The sequence below is a fragment of the Hypanus sabinus genome, chromosome 8, assembly GCF_030144855.1.
Source record: "Hypanus sabinus isolate sHypSab1 chromosome 8, sHypSab1.hap1, whole genome shotgun sequence".
NCBI lineage: Eukaryota > Metazoa > Chordata > Chondrichthyes > Myliobatiformes > Dasyatidae > Hypanus > Hypanus sabinus.
This window is the reverse complement of record NC_082713.1, coordinates 8,406,252-8,426,199: the sequence shown is the minus strand read 5'-3', so window position 1 is coordinate 8,426,199 and position 19,948 is coordinate 8,406,252. Positions and strand designations below refer to the sequence as shown.

General features: G+C 43.4%; 1 long non-coding RNA gene across 5 annotated transcripts in view; it reads right to left on the bottom strand.

Annotated features, from left to right (window-relative positions):
* The window catches only part of LOC132397904 (uncharacterized), a 57,933-nt gene that overhangs the window by 16,269 nt on the left and 21,716 nt on the right, over window positions 1-19,948 (bottom strand). For 4 of the 5 annotated variants that reach the window (XR_009513480.1, XR_009513477.1, XR_009513479.1 and 1 more), the window contains exon 3: window positions 87-200. This is a non-coding gene — a long non-coding RNA (uncharacterized LOC132397904). Of the gene's footprint in view, window positions 1-86; window positions 204-19,948 lie in introns of all 5 variants that reach the window. The other variant, XR_009513481.1, reaches the window with a different exon arrangement.

Here is a 19,948-nt window from a genome sequence, read left to right as displayed (position 1 = left end):
CTTCAACATACTTATTTATCACATTATCACTTATCATAAAGTACTTGTAATAATGACCCTGTCTTACTTCAGGAACATTGCCTGACCTGCAGAGTGTTTCTCGTCTTGTGTCTCCCAACTGATTTCTTCTGGCTGGAGAGTATTGCAATTGGTTGTATCACCATCTGGTCTGAAACACCAATGCCCAGGAATGGAAACATCTGCTGAAAGAAGTGGATACAGTCTAGTCCAGGGGTCGGCAACGTTTACCACTGAAAGAGCCAATATGGACCCATTTCCCACAGAAAAGAAAACACTGGGAGCCACAAAACCCGTTTGACATTTAAAATGAAATAACACTGCATACAACGTTTTTTTTTTGCCTTTATGCTATGTATAAACAAACTATAATGTGTTGCATTTATGAAATTGATGAACTCCTGCAGAGAAAACAAAATTACATTTCTGCATGCAACAAAAACATTTTGAACTCCGAAAAAAAGACGTTGGGTTGAAGGTTACTCCATAGTTAGCCTACCTTGGATCGAAGAATTAAAAGAAAGCGCGCACTGGCAGGTGTCAGGCATTGGCAGTGGTGATGTATATTAATAGCGATAAAAAACACGTTGTAGCGGTGTGCTACACGCAGCGCTAAAATAAAGACACTGCAGTCAAAGGTAACTTTATTTGAACTAAACAGCCTTGCTTTAAAGCCTCCCTCAACCCGTCCCCGTGGGCGCGGATGCTCCAAAAGGCACGTACTCACAAACCCCCGTAGGCTATCTCCCTTAGCCGGAACAGTGGCTAATTGTGAGCCGGTTCGGATGTGCCAGGAAATGGGGTCTCCACAACGTTCTGAGATTGTACGAGATCACCATAATCTTCAAATTTCAAATTACATTTCAAAAACTAACAAACCATGGGGAGCCGCAGCACAGAGATGAAAGAGGCGCATGCGGCTCTGGAGCCGTGGGTTGCCGACCCCTGCTCTAGTCCATCACAGGCAGAAAAAAAACAGAAATTAGACACACATTTTACAAGAAATAACACAATTCAAACAAAACAAAACAAAACAAACTCCTTTTTTGTGCAAAGTGCCCTGTGTGTTACTAAACCATGGTGATTAGGGTTGTGCAAGTAAGTTCAAGAAATTAATAGTTTTAGTTCTTGAACCTGCTGGTCTGGGACTTCATGAACACAACAGATTCCACAGTTGCTGGAAGTCCAGAGCAAGGTACACAAAATGTGGAGGAACTGAAAGGTCAAGCTAATGAACGGTCTGGTCTCGTCCAAAACATCAACTGTTTATTCTTCTCCATAGATGCTGCATGGCCTGCTGAGTTCTTCCAGCATTTTGTGAGTGTTACTCACACAGAGTTCTGTACCTCCTACCTGATGGCAGCTGCAAGAACATGTTGTGAGAATCCTTGTTGATCGATACCTCCTTTATATGGCAGTATCCCATATTGACGATGTCAATGATGGGGAGGGGATGGCTCCATGGTCTGTGGGTTTGACACAGCTGGGCCTCAGTCCATGGACTCTGGCCCTAGCAGAAGGAATACAACAGCTCAAATAGGGAATAAAGATATTGGTTTCCCTTCCTCATTATTCCTATCTGCTCTCCCCTCCTCCATCCCTTTATTCCATAATCCAACTTCCTCTCCTATGAGAATCCATCATCTTCTGGCCTCTGTCACTTCCACCAATCACCTCCCACGGTCTGATGCTATTCCCACTCTCCCCCACTCTCCATCTACCTATCACATGTTAATGATAATAAACCTGATTTTGTTTCTGTGCCCCAAATTATAATCATGTACTTGCCAAACTCATTGAGATCCTGGAGATGAAATGCTTAAAAACATAACATCCTCCATGACCTCTCCCTTCCCTATCTCTGACATCTCCTCTTGTTCTGCAAAATCTGCATCCTTGGCCTTGGACACTTGAATTTCTTTGCTTCTCTTCACTCTTTCCCTCCCACTCTGTCTCTCACTGTCTCTATTTCTTTCTCTCTCTGTCTCTCTCTCACTCTTCCCTTCTCTCTTATTCTCTCTCATTATCTCTCTCTCTCTCCCTCTCCCTCTCATTCTCTCTCTTTATCTCTATCCCTCTTTCCCTATCTTTCTTTCTCTCTCACACACACAAATTCTCCCCTAATCCGTCTCTCTCTCTACATCTCCCTCTTTTTCTCTCTCTCTCATTCTCCCTCTGTCACTTTCTCTCATCACAGATACAGACACACATTCTTTTCCTCCTCTGTCTCACTCTCTCCTCAATTAAAACTCGCTTCACAGCACACCACTTCCATCAGCCTTTAGTCATTCACCTAAAAGCTCTTACACGCTTGCTGTCAATGTTTTGGTTCAATAACACTCCAGTGATGCATCTCGGAATATTTCTACTGCATTAGAAGATTTATATAAATGGAATTACTTCTGCTATTGTTGCATTTCATCAGCCATACGTCACTTTAGGAAATGCTGAGGTTCAGAAAATTGTTTCATAAATCTAAGTTTCTTTTCTCACCACCCTTAGTATTCTCTTCAGTCTTAATGTTGAGAATTGTTTACAGTTTTTGTTTTCTGTTCTATTCTCGGTGGTGATCTATATTCAGTTAGAATAGCTTGTTCTCACTTGAATGCCTGGAAGATAAGCTGATATTTGATTTCCTTTGTCTGTGGCAGGCTCACTTTGGCTGGAAGGTGCTTGGTAATTGTTTAGACACTGCTTACAAATACTTTTCCACTATTTGATGCTTACAAACTTCTCCCATTCTCTTCATGACTGAATTTAAAACTATTAAAATCTATTCAATGTTATTCAGTCAGTTACATCAACTCAATTTCCATTCATAATAAAATCACGAAGGGTCCCATCCACCTTGCTTGTGGACTGTTGTTCCCACTCCCATCAGGGAGGCGGCTATGTACAATCCACGCCAGGACCACCAAAATCAAATACAGTTACTTTCCCCAAGCAGTAAGGCCGATCAACACCTCCACCCACTAACCCACCCCTCCACTTCCCCAATCGCCAACTTTATCATTTCCTGTCAGTCACCTTATGTACGGACACACCTGTGCCTAGAATAATTTTATGAACATAGAAACAATTTGTGTATATGAGCTATATTAGGTATTTATATTTATTGTGTTTTATTATTATAAGGTTCTTAATCTTATTGTATTTCTTGTGCTGCAGCTGATCTGGAGTTTCAATTATTTCATTCTCCTTTACACTTGTGTACTGGAAATTACATTAAACAATCTGGTGAACAGTCTCATCCGAAACATCATCTGATTACTCTTTTCCATCGATGCTGCCTGACCTGCTAAGTTCTTCCGGCATTTTGTGAGTGTTGCTTGGATTTCTAGCATCTGCAGATTTTCTCTTGTTTATGATCCAGCAGGCTTGAAGCTGCAATTTTTCCTGAGAGTTATATACCGATTTGTTTGCAGCATCTGAAGTCAAAACTTCATTAGTCTTATTAGTCTTCAAAGTACATGTATGTCACCATATACTAAACTGAGATTCATTTTCTTGTGGGCAATCACAATCAATACAATAGAATCAATGAATAGCCACACAAAGCAGAATGGACAACGGAACTCATGTATAAAGGACAATAAATTGAGCAAATACTAAAAGAAAAAAAAACAAAATAATTATCACAGATAAATAAGTAATAAATGGAATTGAGAACAGGATTTGTAGAGTTCTTAAAAGTGAGTCCACAGGATGTGGATCAGTTGTGGGTGAGTGAAGTTATCCCTCTGGCTCAGCAGCCTCATGGTTGAGGGGCAACTGTTTAAGAACCTGGTAGTGTGTGGCCTGAGGCTCTGTATCGCTGCCCTGATAGGAATAGTGAGAAGGGAGAATGGCCCAGATAAAGGGGATTCTTGATGTTGAATGCTCTTTTCCCATGAGGGCACTCCTTGAAGATGTCCTTGTGATGGACAGAACAGAGTCCCTAACCTTTCTATCTTTACTGTCTTTAACCTTTCGCTTCAGCAATCAGAGGTACCCACCTGCATCAAGCAGGTTTCAATTATACCAATGCCTAAGAAGAATGTAGAAATATGCCTCTATGGCGATCATCCAGTGGCATTTACATTCGCTGTGCTGAAGTGCTCTGAGAGGCTGGTGATGAGACAGATCAAGTCCTGCCTGAGATATAACTTGGATCCATTCCAATTTGCCTACCAGAGCAGCAGATCCACAGCAAATGCCATTTCATTGACTCTTCCCTCAACCTTTGAAATGCTGGACAGCAATGATGCATACGCCAGGATGCCCTTGATTGACAACAGCTCAGCTTTCAATACTATCATTCCCTCAAAATTAATCAATAAACTTCAAGACCTATGCCTCAATACCAAGGCAATTAAAGTTGCTGACCCTCTCTACCTTAGATCTCCTGTCTCATGGACCTCTGGTTTCCACTTCCTGTAATCAATATTCAGTTCTTTATTTTGCTGATACTGAGTGAGACTTTGCTGTTGTAGCACCATTCAGCCAGATTTTCAATCTTCCTCCTGCAAGCTGATTCACCACAACCTTTGATTTGGCCAGCAATGGTGGTGTTGTCAACCATCTTGAATATAGTATTGGAGCTGTACTTAACCACACAGTCGTAAATATAATGTGAGTAGAGCAGGGTACTACACACATAGCCTGTGCTGAAGGTGATTATTGAGGAAATGCTGTTGCTAATCCGAACTGACTGGGGTCTGCAAGTGAGGAAATTAAAGATCCAGATGCACAAGGTGGTATTGAGATCTTGAGTCTTGCAGCCTTAAGATCTAAATCCTGACTAATGGCAAGCAACATCAGAATCAGAATCACCTTTATTATCGCTTGAATGTGTCGTGAAATTTGTTAACTTAGCAGCCGTAGTTTAATGCAATCCATAACATAAAAGAAGAAAAGAAAAAAAACTAATAAATAAATAAGTAAATCAATTGTGCAAAAAAACTGAAGTACATGTTAAAAAGTGAGGTAGTGTTCACAGGTTTAACATCCCTTTAGGAATCAGATGGTAGAGGGGAAGAAGCTGCTCCTGAATCACTGAGTGTGTGCCTTCAGGCGTCTGTACCTCCTACCTGATAGTAATAGTGAGAAAAGGGCATGTCCTGGTGCTGGAGGTCCTTAATAATGGACACTGCCTTTCTGAGACACCGCTCCCTGAAGATGTCCTGGGTACTTTGTAGGCTAGTACCAAGATGGAGCCGGCTACATTTACAACCCTCTGCAGCTTCTTTCGGTCCAGTGCGGTAGACTCCCCCCCCCCCCCACCCCATACCAGACAATGAAGCAGCATGTCAGAATGCTCTCCACAAAGTTTTTGAGTGTATTTGTTGACATGCCAAATCTCTTCAAACTCCAGATGAAGTATAGTCACTGTCTTGCCTTCTTTATAACTACATCAATATGTTGGGACCAGGTTAGGTCCTCAGATATCTCGACACTCAGAAACTTGAAATAGCTCTCGCTCTCCATGTCTGATATCTTTATGAGGATTGGTATGTGTTTCTTTGTCATACCCTTCCTGAAGTCCACAATCAGCTCTTTCGTCTTACTGACATTGAGTGCAAGGTTGTTGCACGACATCACTCCACTAGTTGGCATATCTCACTCCTCTATGCCCTCTCGTCTCCATCTGAGATTCTATCAACAATGGTTGTATCATCAGCAAATTTGTAGATGGTATTTGAGATTTGCCTGGCCACACAGTCATGGGTATAGAGAGAGTAGAACAGTGGGCTAATTACACACTCGAATTGCACCAGTGTTGATCATCAGCCAGGAGGAGATATTATCACCAATCTGCGTAGTTTATGGTCTTCCGGTTAGGAAGTTGAGGATGCAATTGCACAGGGAGGCACAGAGGCCCAGGTTCTGTAAATTTTCAATCAGGATTGTGGGAATTGTTACGTATCCCGTAACTGGGTCACTTACCAGCAAAGATAGAGAGGTCCGTTGAAGTCTGATGGTACTATTTTTAACAGTATTTATTGATAAAAATACACAAAAATAATATCAATGCAAACATACTGATAATATACATCGTTGATACTAAATCGGGAAGCGCGGGTATAATAATAATAATCAATAAGAAATAACTCTATCGTTGTCTAGGGGATAATGTATTGTCCGATGGAAATATAAAAGTCACTCAAGTTCATGCAGGCTGCAGCCTTTGGTTGGAGTCAAGAGAGAGAGTTTAAAACTTGCCCATTCCTTTTATGATGTTAATCCTTTGAGAATCGTTGGGGCTGGTTTCTCCTTTGTTTTAGCTAAAGCCGTTCTTCCGTGGGAAGGCCCACCAATTCCGAGGCAAATGGAAAAGGACGCATGTGGGCTTTCCACCGGCTGTCGCTATTACGCTGTTACAGGATCTCTAACGTTTCTTCTGGTGCGTCTAAAGGGGCTGTTCCCCAGACCCTCTTTTATCCTGACTCACAGGGTCTCAGATGTCAATCAGGTTGGAAGGATGCCACCCCTCAACCAGCCCACTTTTGATCATTCCCTGAAGGCTTCAAATAAATAGCACAGTACTCAATACACAATTCCGTCTCCAAGAGACAATGGCAGTTTCCCATGGCTTTGTATCGCTGAGGGGCCTGGACATTCCAAACGTCTCTCTCTCATTTCCTGGGTCTCCTGACCTGAATTAATAGTGATCTTGCTATTCTCAAAAAGGAGGGGGCTACTTTGGACCCTTCGGCCCCTCAGAGTTGGGCACAGGCGTAACAGAATGATGATGATAAATGCTGAACTCTCGTTGATGTACAGTATCCTGACGTAAGTGTTTGTTTTGTACAGATTGTCCAAGGCCGTGTGAAGAGCCATTGAGATTGCAACTGCTGTTGACCTATTGTGACAATAGGCAAATTGCAATGGGTCCAGATCCTTTCTGAGGCAAGAGTTCAGTCTTGTCCTGACCATAATTTTGCAGTGTGTCTTTATCCATTAGAATTTAAATATTACTGACTTATTGTACCTCTACCCTTTCATTTCCTTTCCTAATTAAGAGTCTCGGTCTGAAACTTTGACTGTTTATTTCTTTCCATAGCAGCTGCCTAACCTGCTGATTTCCTCCAGCATCTTGCTTGTACTGCTCTAAGTGCTATCAGAGTGTGTTTTCTTTTTAAATTGATGTCTTATTTTGTTTTCAATTTCATGTTTTCAAACTGTTACACATTTCAATTCACTGTCCAAACATGAATTCTCATGAATTAATTATTCTTATTCCTGCTTTGTGCTCAAAATAGAAAACATAGAAAACCTACAGCACAATATAGGCCCTTTGGTCCACAATGCTGTGCCGAACATATACTTACTTTAGAAATTACCTAGAGTTACCCATAGCCCTCTATTTTTCTAAGCTTCATGTACCTGTCCGGGAGCCTCTTAAAAGACCCTATTGTATCCACTTCCACCACCTTCACCAGAGGCCCATTCCATGCACTCAGCATTCTCTGCATTAAAACTTACTCCTGACATCCCTTCTGTACCTTCTTCCAAGCACCTTTGAACTGTGCCCTCTCGTGTTAGCCATTTCAACCCTGGGAAAAAGCCTCTGTCTATCCACATGATCATTGCCTTTCATCATCTTATACACCTCTATCAGGTCACCTCTTATCCTCCATCACTCCAAGGAGAAAAGGCCAAGTTCACTCAACCTATTCTGGTAAGGCATGCTCCCCAATCCAGAAAACATCCTTGTAAACCTCCTCTACTCCATGTGGTTTATTCAGAAGCCCAGATCACCAAATCCATTCAGAGGCTTTTTGTTGTATTGGACAATAGAGGACAGCAAGCTGTCGCTTATTGGCCCAAGCAATCCAGTGCCACTGCAGCCGTAAGTTAGGAGTGCTGTCCATGGTGCTGACCACAAACTTGAGCCATTATCATCAAACTTCTTCTAGGTAACTGTGGTTTAAGTGCAGATTTTACTCATTATTGTTCATAGTCCCCATAGCTGAATTAAACAAATATCCTTACAGGACAGGTAGCATGGTAGCATTGCAGTTAGTACAATCGCTTTACAGCTCCAGTGAACTCATATTGGGATTCGATTCCCTATCTGTAAGGAGTTTGTATGTTCTACATTGTGACTACATGGATCTTCACAAGACAAAGGAGCAGAAGTAGGCCATTTGGTCCATCGAGTCTGCTCCCCCACTCCACCATGAGCTAAACTATTCTCCCGTCTAGTTCCAATTTCTGGCTTTTTCCCCCATATCCCTTGATACCCTGACTAATTAGATACCTGTCAATCTCCTCCTTAAAAACCTTCAATGTTTGGGCCTCCACAGATGTATGTGGCAACGAATCCCATAAATCCACAACCCTCTGGCTAAAAAAATTTCTCCTCACCTCTGTTTTAAATGGGTACCCTCTAATTCTAAGACTGTGACCTCTTGTCCTGGACTCACCCACCAAGGGAAACAGCCTTTCCCATCTACTCTGTCCAACCCTTTCAACATCTTCTTCGGGTGCCCTGGTTTCCTCCCACATTTCAAAAATGGACGTGTTAGAGCTAGTGAGATGTGTTTTCTTTATGTTGGTGTTAGAATTATAGCAACATTTGCAGGCTACTCCAGCACATTCTCAGTCTGCTTTGGGCACTAAGGCAAAATGACACAGTTCACTGCTTGTTCCAATGTTTCAGTGAAAAATAAAGCTCAGTCTGTGGCAACAAATTTCACTGATACACCAGCCTTTGGCTCAAGTAATTCTATTTTAAATGGATGTTCCTCTATTCTGCGGTTGCGCCATTTGGTTCTGGACCCCCGCGCCACCCCTCCCCCACTATAGGAAGCATGCACCGCACACCACTCTGTCTTGGCCTTTCGATATTTGATAAGTTTCAATATGATTCCCCCTCATTTTTCTATTCTCGGGCAACATAGATCATCAGACAGAAGGTAATCACAAACACATTACTGTATGAAAGGTGTATATCTATTTATAATGATTCTTCCCCTCGGGCATCAGATTTATGAATGGACCAATAAACACAAACTTTTTATTACATTTTTTTGCACTTTTTTGTAATTTATCACAATTGTATTTCTTTGCACCGATGCAGGAACTGTGAGAACTGTCCATTCTTCTCTGCTACAAAAATATACAAAGTAAAGCAAACCAACATATCGTATGAGGAGAGGTTGAGTGAGCTAGGGTTTTCTTATTGGAGTAAAGGAGGATGTGAGATGATCTGATGGAGATCTACAAAATGGGTGGCAGTGTGGAGATACGTTTCTACCAAAGGTAAATGCTCTTTCCCTCTGCTAGCCTGCAGGTCAATGTTGGGCAAGGTGTAGCACCTGTTTAGGGCCCCCTCACCCACAAACCCACCCAATCAGGGTCACGTGAAGCCATGAGAGCATGTAGTGGATGGTCGTATGAATAGCTGGTGCAAATCACAAGCCCTGTTTATGCAATTACTAATGCTAGGTGGACAATCTCTGAAGAGTATTGATAATGGCTGAGGCCACCACTGTATTGTAAAGACACTGTCTGGAAGAAGACAAAGGCAAACCACTTCTGTAGAAAGATTTGCTAAGAACAATCATTGTCATGGAAACCATGCTCACTTATATCATGCAGCAAATCACATAATGGTGATGTTATCAGATTACAAGAGGCATGGAGTGAGTGGATAGCCAGAGTCTTTTTCCAGGCTGGAAATAGCTAATACCAGGGCATATAATGTTAAGATATTTGGAGGAAAGATGACAAAGGTAAGAGTTGTGGGTATATGGAACACACTGCCAAGGATGGCAGAAGAAGCAAATGCATTAAGGACATCAGGACTCTTAGCACATGGATGAAAGAAAAATAGAGGATTATGTGGGAGGGAGGGATAAGATTCTTAGAGCAAGTGAGAAGGTCAGCATGACATCATGGGCCAAAGGGCCTATGCTGTGCTGTAACTGTTCTATGTTCTAACTATGGCCAAGAAAAGAAGTAAAGAGAGGGAATAGGTCCAAAGAGGTGGCAGAAGAAAATATCAAAAAAAAGTAATTGTAAAAAGGAAGCCTTTTAAAATTCAACAAAATATGATGAATTAAGGAAGTAAATGATAAGGTAAAAGATGAGTTTTTCACTTCATCTTGGTAGATGTGACAATAATAAACCAATCTCTCAGGGCAGTCCAACAAAAACGTTATATTGCTACTTCGAGTTCCGACTCCTGTACTTGATGGGCATTATGAAAGGTTCAAAGTTAGTAGGGTCAAGTCAAACTTGGGGTCAATGCCAAACTCAGTGTTTAATCTGATGGTCAAAAGGTCAATTTTTGTTTCATCAGACCATAGAACCTTCTTCCAGCTGACTTCAGAGTCTCCCACATGCCTTCTGACAAGTTTCAGCCAAGATTTCATGTGAGCTTTTATCAACAGTAGCTTTCCCTTTGCCACCTCTCATAAAGCTACGACTGGTGAAGCTCCCGGGCAAAAGTTGTATGCACAGTTTCTTTCATCTCAGCCACAAAAGCTTGTAACTCCTCCAGAGTTGTCAGGAGTTGTTTTGGAGGCCTCCCTCACTAGTCCTCTTCTTGCATGGTCACTCAGTTTTTGAGGACTGCCTGCTATGGCCAGATATCCATTTCTTGATGATTGACTTAACTGTGACCATGTAACTTAACATGTGACTTGGAAATTTTCTTACATCCATCTCCTGACGTGTGCTTTTCAATAACCTTTTCGCAGAGTGGCTTAGAGTGTTCTTTTGTCTCCACAGTGTGGTTTTCGCCAAGATACTGACTCACCAAGATGGCAGTGCGACGCAGCTTGCAGCGCCCACTCCGGAGCTGATTATCTGTTATTTGTGAAGTGGGGTGCTGTGCGCAGTCATAATTGATTGAAAATGGACGTGGGAGCACGGAGGAACATCGAGAAATCTCCAGGAAGACCTTCTTTGTTGCTGCTGCTCTGCTGTGAGGTCTGGGACTCTGCTGAGAAGAACAGGCCCCCAGTCCTCGGGGTCGCATTGCCGATGGCCATTAGCAGGGCTGTCTTAATACACTCAGCAGAGGATGGTGCTCAGAGAAGCTGTGCCGGTGGTTATGGTCATTGGCTCGGAGGTTCGACAGATTCGGAGTCCGCTGCGGTCGGGTCGCTTTCGGTGTGTGCTGCGCCTGTGAGGCTGGGTTCGACGGAGCTTTCATTGTGTGCTGCGTCTGCAAGGCTGGGTCAGGCGGCACCGTGGAAGTCCATAGCGGGGGTACTCCCTTCTGCTGCCGGCGTAGGATGGCGAGTCTGTCGGGACCCTGGGGATTTGTGGAATCTTTGTGGTGATTTATTTTGAACTTATAGTCCTTTAACTTCTTTGGACTATTTTTTTACTGTGCCCATAGTCTGCTTTTTATCAATCATGCCATTGTTTGCACTGTTGTAACTATGTGGTTTTGTGCCGGTCTTGTAGCTTTAGTTTTTGGTCTTGTTTGTCTGGTGGATTTGGAGCTCCTTTCCGGGGAACGCGTTAAGATGGTAGTGTGATATTAATATGCAGCAGCCTCTCCGGACTCTGGATTGGGGATTGCCAAACGTTATGTGGATTTTCTGGTGTAGTCTGTTTTGTCATGTGCTTTTGTGATATCATTCTGGAGGAACGCTGTCTCATTTTTTAACTGCATTGCATTTATGGTTTCTAAATGACAATAAACTGAATCTGAATCTGAATCTGACCAGCAGTTGGACCTTCCAGATGCAGGTGTATTTTTACTACAGTAAATTGAAACACCGTGACTGTATACAGGTCTCCAAAAACAGATCTCCATTTAACTAATAACTAATAATTTAACTATTAATGTGACTTCTAAAACCAATTGGTTTCACCAATAATGATTTGGTGTGTCATATTAAAAGGGGGTGGGGTGGGGTGAATACTTATGCAATCAATTATTTAGGTCACTTTACAGAGATTTGTTTTCACTTTGAGTGAAAGAGTGTTTTTCTGTTGATCGGTGTCAAAAAAGCTAAATTAAATCTAGTGTGATTCAATGTTATAAAACATGAAAACTTCCAAGAGGGTGAATACTGTTTATAAGCACTGTATATGTGCCTAAGACACTTACACAGTGTTATATAGAGTATTATATTCTGTAAAGACCAAATATTTGGAGGACATTCACTAATGATACCTCCTTACATGGTGAGGAAATGTTTGTAAGTAACTTGCCAAAATCAGAGAGCAACTCAACAACTCAATCAATCATAAATTCAATGAAGTTGCAGAGTAGTGGTGAGGCCTAATTTGGTGGATTGTGTGCAGTTATGGTACCATTGCTATAAATGTGTAATTAACACTGATTTACAAGGACACACAGCACAAAATGGGAAAGAGCATAAGCTTCACTTTTCTGCTACAAATACAAAGTCCTGCTAATTTAGAGCTGACAGATTATCACTACGGAAGACAGAGAGATTGTTCTGGGATTTCTGAGCAATGCTCATCATTGTTTGATGAAACTGCAATTTATTTTTCTATAATTTCACCATAACATGACACTGAACTGACTGTGTGCCACATAGTTTGAGGATGGATCCGTCTATGACCTTGTCAGTGAACAGTATCCTAAGAATATATTTAAACAAATAAAAGCATAAGCAAATGTTGCATAAATATGCAGAGGAAGAACCTTTTATAGCTCAAGTCAACATTCTCAGGCTCTGGCAGAGAATTTTATTTGTTTCTGTGTTCAAGTCCAGTTCCCTGTATTTTACCCTTAACCGTCAGAGACTACATCGGTCCATATTTAACACAAAGTACACTGCAGATGCTGTGGTCAAATCAACAAGTACAAACAAGCTGGATGAACTCAGCAGGTCGGGCAGCATCCGTTGAAATGAGCAGTCAATGTTTCGGGCCGAGGCACTTCGTCAGGACTGAAGAAGGAGGGGGCAGGGGCCCCATAAAGAAGGTGGGGGTAGGGTGGAAAACCAATCAGAGGAAAGATCAAGGGGTGGGGGAGGGGCAGCAGCAAGGGGATAGGCCGGAGAGGTGAAGAAGGAATCTAAGGGGAAATCACTATGGATAGTAGAAGAAGGCAGATTCATGAGAGAGGTGATAGGCAGATAGAAGAGGAGACAGAGTGAAGGTGGAATGAGGGAAGGGAGATGGAGGGAATCACCGGAAGTTGGAGAATTCGATGTTCATCCCAAGGGGCTGGAGACTACCCAGATGGTTTATGAGGTGTTGCTCCTCATAGTCTCCAGCCCCTTGGTATGAACATTGAATTCCCCCCACCTTCTTTATGGGGCCTCTGCCCCCTCCTTCTTCAGTCCTGACGAAGGGTCTCGGCCCGAAACGTTGACTGCTCATTTCAACGGATGCTGCCCAGTCTGCTGAGTTCATCCAGCTTGTTTGCATGTGTTGATCAGTCCATATTTGATTTATTGATAATTCAGTTGTACTTATCACTGCCTTGCTGAAATCTGGGCTGGCACATTGTGTTGCAAAATTTGGTTTGTAACTGTGACTATATACACTCAGTGGCCACGTTATTAGATACACCTGCACACTGTCCGTTAATGCATGTATCTAATTAGCCAATCGTGTAGCAGCAACTCAATGCATGAAAGGATGTTGACATGGTCAAGAGGTTCAGTTGTTCAGACGAAACATCAGAATTGGGAAAAAGATGTGATCTACGTGGCTTTGACCATGTTGATGCCAGATGGGATGGTTTGAGTATCTCAGAAACTGCTGAACTGCTACACTCAATGAACATTTTATTAGCTGCAGGAGGTACCTACAATAATAAAGTGTCACTGAATGTATACTTTTAAAATCAGTTTTGTGGTGTTGGAGATTAATGTTTGGTTGCACCAGCGTATCAGAGTAATCAGAACTTGTGCAATACTACAGATAGGGATCATCCAGATATCCATCCTTAGCTCAGCTGATTGAAGGAGCTCTGCACTTAATCACACCTCACTGCTCTTCCCTTTTGCAAATTGTTGCCTCTTCAAGCACTTATTCAACTGTGTTCTGAAGTTAATTCTGCTTCTCCATGTACTCAGTCATCACATTTCAGATGGAGACAAAAGAGAATGCAAAGTTCAAAGCTGAAAGTAAACTTATCATCAAATTACATATATATCACCATATACAACCGAGATTCCCAGTAAATACAAAGAAACACAATAGAGTCAATAAAAAACTATGTAAAAAGGCCGACAACCAATGTGTAAAAGACAACAAATTGTACTAGTACAAAGAGAAAAACTAAATAATAATAAAAAAATAAATAAATAATAACTAATATTAAGAGCATGGGTTGCAGAGTCTTTGAAAGGGAGTCCATAAGTTGTGTGTACTGGGAGCGTTGTGCAGGAAAGCAGCACACTTCATCAAGGGCACTGTCATCCAGGCGATGAAGAGAGCACAGCATGGAGAGTGGGGTCTTTGATGACCGATGCTGTTTTAATGCGCAGTGCCCCTTGCAGATGTGCTTAACACTGGGGAGGGCTTTACCTGTGATGGGCTGGCTGTATACACTGCTTTTCTGTTCACAGGCAGTGCGAAGCCATGATGCAACCAGACGGGAAACACAACCGCTTTCAGCACAATACTGGAGTCAAGTGGGTTAAGCAGCATCTGTAGAGGTGCAAAGAACTGTCAATGTTCAGGGTTGATTGTTGCTCCAGATTCCAGCATGTGCAATCAAGACACACAGTCACTGGGGAGACAAGAGAGTCTGCAGATGCTGAAAATCTGGAGTAACAAGCTATATGATGAAGGAATTTAGCAGAATATGCGGCATCTAAGGAGGGAAATGGGTAGCTGACGTTTCAGGTCAAGACCCTTCATTTGGACTGAAAGACAAAGAGGAGATAATCAGTATAAAGAGGTCAGGGAAAGGGAAAGAAGCAAAAACCATGGTAGTGTAGTGGTTGGCATGACTATTGCAGCTCAGGGCATTTCAGAGTCAGAGTTCAATTCCACTCTGTCTGTAAGGAGTTGGCATGTTCTCCCTGTGATACCGTGGGTTCTTCTGGGTGCTCTGGTTTCTTTCCACAGTCTGAAGATGTGCAGGTTAGTACGTTAACAGAGTAATAGAGTCATAGAAAAAACAGGCCCATCTAGTCCATGGCAAAGCATGTAAACTGCCTACTCATTTGACCTGCACTTGGACCATATCCCTTCATCCATGTACCTATACAAATTTTCACCAGGCTGATTCTAGAGATGAAGGGGTTAAACTATAAGGAGAGATTGAGTTGCCTAGGACTGTACTCACTGGAATTCAGAAGAATGAGAGAAAATTGGTGTCACATGAAACCATGGGAGCAGGTGGAGGAAGATGGTATGAGCAGGTGGTGCATATCACAAGTCCTGGATATTCGATCACTGATACCAGGCAGACTGAGGAACACTGATAATGGCTGGAATTACCCAATTTGTAAAGACACTGCCCATAAGAGGGCAATGGAAAACCACTTCTGTAGAAAAATTTCTCAAGATCAACAATGGTCATGGAAAGGCCATGATCACACGTCATATAGCATGGCAAAAAGGAACGAATGAACTAATCGCAGGACAATTTACAATGATCAATTATCCTACAAACCTGTACATCTTTGAATTGTGGGAGGAAACCCACACCATCATGGGGAGATCGTATCAACTTCCATCAGAGTCAGAATTGAATTTCTAACAATAATATTATGGTGCTAAATGTAATGTTACCATGGTATCCTAATCCCTACCTACAAATTCCTCTGCTGAAGGGAAAGCATTCTCACCACCTCCCCTATCAATGTCCTCCCGGATGTTGTTGGATTTAATCAACTCACCACTAAGCCTTCTCTGCTTCAAGAGAGTCAAACCCAGCCTACCCAATATCACTTCCTGAATGAATCTCAGCCAACGCCCTGATGAAACCTCTCTGCACCCTGTCCACAGCAATCCCATCTTTCCGACAATCAAAGGAATAATATGAGCTGGCATGCTTTTAAGGTGAGTGGAGGAAATTTCAAAGGAGAAATTCATGGCAAATTTCTACAGAAAGAGTGGTAGATTGACTATTTGTTTATTGTAAGACGATAAGACAAAGGAGCAGAACTGGGCCATTTGGCCCATTGAGTTTGAACAGAAGAACATAAGAAATAGAAACAGGAGTGGCCATCTGGCCTGTCGAGTCTGCCCCGCCATTCAATAAGATCATGGCTGATCTGGCCATGGACTCATCTCCGCCTACCTGCCTTCCCCATAACCCTTAATTACCCTACTGTGCAAAACTCTATCCAACCTTGTCTTAAATATATTTACTGAGGTAGCCTCCACTGCTTCATTGGGCAGAGAATTCCACAGATTCACCACTCTTTCTCCTGTTTCTCCTCTTCTCCATCCTAAATCTACTCCCCCAAATCTTGAGGCTATGTCTCCTGGTTCTAGGCTCACCTACCAGTGGAAACAACTTTCTTTCCTCTATCTTATCTATCCTTTTTATAATTTTATATGTTTCTATAAGCTCTCCTCTCATTCATCTGAATTCCATTGAGTACAGTCCCAAGTGCCTCAATCTCTCCTCATAGTCCAACTCCCTCATCTCTGGAATCAAGTTGGTGAACCTCCTCTGCACCACCATCAAAGCCTCAGTAAAGCATCAAGTAAGGAGACCAGAGCTGCACGCAGTAGTCCAGATGCATCCTCACCAGTATCCTATACATTTGCAGCATAACCTCTCTGCTTTTAAATTCAATCCTTCTAGCAATGAAGGCCAACATTCCACTTGCCTTCTTGATAGCCTGCTGCACCTGCAAACCAACCTTTTGTGATTCATGCACAAACACTCCCAGGTCCCTCTACACAGCAACATGCTACAGTATTTTAACACTTAAATAATAATCTGATCTTCCGTTTGCTCTGTTCTGTCATTCCATCATGGCTGACATCAAAGTTCAATGTTCAAAGTCCAACGTTCAAAGTCAACTATTATCAAAGTGCAATTACGTCACCATATACAAAGCTGAGATTCAATTTCTTGTGGGTATTTTCAGTAAATCCAATTACCATAATAGAATCAATTAAAGACTACAACACTTGGGTATTCAACCTGTGTGCAAAAAACAACAGACAAAAAGAAAGAAATAACAGTAATAAATAAGTATTGAGACAATGAGATGAAGAATTCTTGAAAGTGAGTCCATAAATTGTGGGATCAGTTCAGTAATGGGGTAAGTGAAGTTGAGTGAAATAATTCCTTTGGATTCAGGAGCCTGATGATTAAGGGGTAATAACTGTTCATGAACCTGGTGGTGTGAGTCCTGAAGCTTGTTCTTTTTCCTGATGGCAGCCATGAGAAAAGAACATATCATAATGTTAATAACCCCTTTATGGCACCTTTCCGTATATAAATCCTTAATGGTGGGTGGGCTGCTACTGGTGATGCATTGGGCAGTTTCTACTCATTGTAGAGCCTTCCTGTCCAACAGAGTGGAGTTTCCACTGCATACCATGATGCAGGATGTTAAGATGCTCTCAACTGCACATCTGTAGGACTTACAGACAGTGGTGGTAAATGAACCCCGACTTGACCACTGCTCTGTAATAGGAAGTTCATCCATCATCATCGATGAAGACCTCAACACCATTAGTCACTTTGAGACTGGATGCGGTGTGTCCGAAGATGTCTGGTCAGGCCAATTTGGGCACAGAATGTCCTGGCACGTGTTGGGCAGACATGTGTCGGCACTGCAGTTGTTGCGCTGGTGCTCTGGACTTGCGCAGTTCGCGCTTGTGTTGTGCTTCAGCCGTGCGCCTTGCTTCGTATGACTGACAGCCCTTGTGGATGAGGCCGCGCCAGGTAGGGCGGTCTTGTGCCAGCGTTTCCCAGGAGGTCGTGTCTGTGTCAAGCGAATACAGAGAGGCCTTTAGTATGTCTTTGTAACATTTCTTCTGCCTTCCATGCGAGTGTCCTCCAGCAGAGAGGTCCCCAAAGAGGAGCTGACTGGGTACGCGCTCGTCCGGCATGCGGATGACATGACCCGCCCACCTCTCATCAACAGTGTGTGGACTGATGGTGGACCTGCTCTAGAGAGAACTTCACTGTCTGGCACTTTGCCTTGCCATCTGATGCCTGATATTCTGCAAAGACAAGTCATGTGGAAATGGTTGAGCTGTCCTGCATGCCTCCGGTACACAGTCCACGTTTCACAGGCATACCGGAGGGTGGTGAGTACCCCGGCTCTGTAGGTCTTCAGGTCTGCTGGGCTGATTCCTCAACGTTCCCATACAGTGGAGCGCAGTCTACCGAGAGCAGGACTTGCTTTTGCTATTCTGCAGTTAACTTCTGTATCAATACTCACTGCTCGGGAGAGGGTGCTGCCACGGTAAGTGAACTGGTCCACGGCCTGTAGCTTCTGTCCTTTGTGATTTTGGGTTCCGTGTACGGTGCACGAGGAGCAGGCTGGTGCATGACTTTGATCTTTTTGCTGTCGATGGTGAGTCCAAAGTAGTCACAAATCGTGGAGAATTTGTCCATATTGACTTGCGTCTCTGGCTGTGAGCCAGCATACAGGGCGCAGTCATCGGCAAAGTCGCTCAGAACAGTCTCCTACACTTTGGTAATAGCTTGAAGTTTCCTCAGGTTGAAGAGCTCCCCATTCACTCTGTACCTGAGGCTGATTCCAGCATCACTGTCCTGGAAGGCATCATTCAGCATGGCAGTGAACGTCATGCTGAACAGTGTGGGTGCGAGCACACAGCCGTGTCTGATGCCACTTGTGACTGGGAATGCCTTAGAGGATTCTCCGCTGTCCAGCCCTGTGGCCATCATGCCATCATGGAACTGGCATACCAGCTGAGTGAATTTGGTGGGGCAGCCGAACTTTGACATGGTCCTCCACAGGCCTTGTGGGCAGACAGTGTTGGAGGCTTTCATGAGGTCAACAGAAGTTGTGTAGAGTTTGTGATTCTGTTCTGCCACTCCTCCTGAAGTTGGCGCACGGCAGAAATCATGTCAATAGTCCCGCAACCTTTGCTAAAGCTACACTGTGACTCTGGCAACAGGCCCAGCTCCAAATGAGTGACCAGATGATTTACCAGGACTCTTGCAAGCGTTTTTCCTGCAATGGAGAGCAGCAAGATTCCTCAGTGGTTGTCACAGAGTTGTCGATTGCCCTTCCTCTTGTAGAGGTGTATGATGGATGCATCTTAAAGTTCCTGAGGAATGGATCCTTGCTTCCAAAAAGACTGGAACAACTCAGTGAGCTTCTCTATAAGTACAGGACCACCGGCTTTGTAGACCTTTGCAAGTCTGGCGTCTGCCCCTGGGGCTTTGCTGGCTTCATGACTTCGGCTACTACCGGTGGGTCACCATGGCGCTGTTGACGTCGACCTGTGGAATCCAGTCTATCGCCTCATCATTAATAGATGATGGTCGGTTGAGGACGGCTTCAAAGTATTCAGCCCATCTCTGCAGGATCTGAGCCTTCTCTGTAATGAGAGTTGTACCATCTGTACTCAGGAGGGGGAAGCTCCCAAGAGACCGAGATCTGTAGAGGGTGTTAAGGGCTTCATAGAAATGTTTCAAGTCGTTTCTGTCAGCGTATCCCTGTATTTCATCTGCCTTGGCGCTCAGCCAGGCATCTTGCATTTTACGCAGTTTATTCTGGACTGTCCTGCGAGCACAGGTAAAGGTGTTTTTCTTGGCAGCTGATGATGGGTCGTTCTGATGGGCACGATGAAGGCGGGTGATTTTCAACAAATACAGCCTGTATCTCCTCATCACTCTCATCGAATCAGTCATGCTGCTTGCGAGTGTAGGGCCCTAGCATCTTCAGTGCAGAGGAACGGACAGCATCCCTGAAGCGTTCCCAGTTGTCCACAGCGCTGCCTGCAAGGTGGAGGTCAGCAAGCTTGGTTCTAGGTCTTCAGCCAGTGCTGAAGCAATACTGGGGTTCTTCAGCCTGGACACGCTGATGCTTTTCATAGCTTTGCGTCC